The sequence below is a fragment of the Eucyclogobius newberryi genome, unplaced genomic scaffold (genome assembly GCF_026437365.1).
Source record: "Eucyclogobius newberryi isolate DKJ021-1_F unplaced genomic scaffold, fEucNew1.0.hap1 SCAF_13, whole genome shotgun sequence".
Classification (NCBI taxonomy): Eukaryota; Metazoa; Chordata; class Actinopteri; order Gobiiformes; family Gobiidae; genus Eucyclogobius; species Eucyclogobius newberryi.
The window spans coordinates 35,914,950-35,917,553 of NW_027315757.1; positions in this window are offsets into that span (position 1 = coordinate 35,914,950).

Consider the following 2,604-nt stretch of genomic DNA (forward strand, 5'->3'; position numbering starts at 1 on the left):
TCAGGTGCTATTGTAGTGTTGTTGACTAAACTAACCACTTTAGTCATTGTTTAACGCCTGTCTTGTCGTAGCGCCGCGGTGTGGCCCCGTAGTGTGGCCCCGTCACACACCGCTTCATGGAGCTTGTTGTCCGTCGCTTTAGTGGCTGGCACATCTTTTGAAGCTGGGGTCCGAAGTGTCGTAGCCTGTGATGCGTTCACGGGTCACGGGTGCGGGTCCTCGAGCCGTTACAGGAAGTAGGTTCTGCCTCAGTACGAATGACTTTTGTGTTTGAGCCAATCCAAACGTCTTATATTCAGGCTTCGGGGTTGAGCCACCGGCCGTCGCTGCCTTTCTCTTCTGCCGCTGCTTGACCCTTCTGTGTGCTCCCTGCCCTGCGCTCCCTGTCCTGCGCTCCCTGTCCTGTGCTCCCTGCCCTGCGCTCCCTGCCCTGTGCTCCCTGCCCTGCGCTCCCTGCCCTGTGCTCCCTGCCCTGTGCTCCCTGCCCTGCCACGGGCCTGTGTCATGTGTGGACATCGATACTGAGCAATAGTGCATGGTACAAACTCAAAGGACTCGTACGCTTTATATCTGCAACAAAGATCACTGTGAATGAGTCTGAGCGCCTTTTAATGGTTTCAATATGGTCCTGGGCCCATTCATGTCCAGGCGGCGTTGTTGGTCATGTATAAAAAAAAGTGTGTCTGATAAACGTCTTCAGAGCGCTCGCATGCCGCACATGGTTATTCATTTCAGAGTGGAACCAATTTTGAAATAAACTTTTTAGTGCAGCCAAAAATGTCTTTCCTGGTCATCCTCTGAGTTGCAGTACTACTCAATGCAGTACTACTCACTGCAGTACTACTCACTGCAGTACTACTCACTGCAGTACTACTTACTGCAGTACTACTCACTGCAGAACTACTTACTGCAGTACTACTCACTGCAGTACTACTCACTGCAGTACTATTCACTGCAGTACTACACATTGCAGTACTACTTACTAACTTGCAGTACTACTCACTGCAGTACTACTCACTGCAGTACTACTCACTGCAGTACTACTTACTAACTTGCAGTACTACTCACTGCAGTACTACTCACTGCAGTACTACTCACTGCAGTACTACTCACTGCAGTACTGCTTACTAACTTGCAGTACTACTCACTGCAGTACTACTCACTGCAGTACTACTCACTGCAGTACTACTCACTGCAGTACTACTTACTGCAGTACTACTCACTGCAGAACTACTTACTGCAGTACTACTTACTGCAGTACTACTCATTGCAGTACTACTTACTGCAGTACTACTTACTGCAGTACTACTCACTGCAGAACTACTTACTGCAGTACTACTTACTGCAATACTACTCATTGCAGTACTACTCACTGCAGTACTACTCACTGCAGTACTATTCACTGCAGTACTACACACTGCAGTACTACTTACTAACTTGCAGTACTACTCACTGCAGTACTACTCACTGCAGTACTACTCACTGCAGTACTACTTACTGCAGTACTACTCACTGCAGTACTACTCACTGCAGTACTACTTCCTGCAGTACTACTCACTGCAGTACTACTCACTGCAGTACTGCTTACTAACTTGCAGTACTACTCACTGCAGTACTACTCACTGCAGTACTACTCACTGCAGAACTACTTACTGCAGTACTACTTACTGCAGTACTACTCATTGCAGTACTACTTACTGCAGTACTACTTACTGCAGTACTACTCACTGCATCACTGCAGTACTACTCACTGCAGTACTACTTACTAACTTGCAGTACTACTCACTGCAGTACTACTTACTAACTTGCAGTACTACTCACTGCAGTACTACTCACTGCAGTACTACTCACTGCAGTACTACACACTGCAGTACTACTTACTAACTTGCAGTGCTACTCACTGCAGTACTACTCACTGCAGTACTACTCACTGCAGTACTACTCACTGCATAACTACTCACTAACTTGCAGTACTACTCACTGCAGTACTACTCACTGCAGTACTACTCACTGCAGTACTACACACTGCAGTACTACTCACTAACTTGCAGTACTACTCACTGCAGTACTACTCACTGCAGTACTACACACTGCAGTACTACTCACTAACTTGCAGTACTACTCACTGCAGTACTACTCACTGCAGTACTACTTACTGCAGTACTACTCACTGCAGTACTACTCACTGCAGTACTACACACTGCAGTACTACTTACCCACTATCGTCCATGTTCTCACAGTCACATTTAGTCCTTCCATCGTTTGTTTTCATCTTTTGATCCTTTGACTCTATTTCATCACACGACACCTCAGACTGTGATGAAACGATGAGAAAAGACGACAGCATCAGGCATTCAAACAGCAAGTGTGGATATTGTTTTGTCTTTATCATTCATATGAGTTTGAACATCTTAAAAATATATGTGAACCGCCGCCAATTTGCTTGTACTTTGCATGTGACTGAAAAGTGTCCAGTTTGTATCAACTATTTATAAAGATGGAACAAAAATGAGGCCAGAGACGAAGTGAGCAGGCTTTAAAACTGTTACAGAAAACAATGATTCCATAGACTAGACAGGCCAGTGTCCCGACCACACACTCACA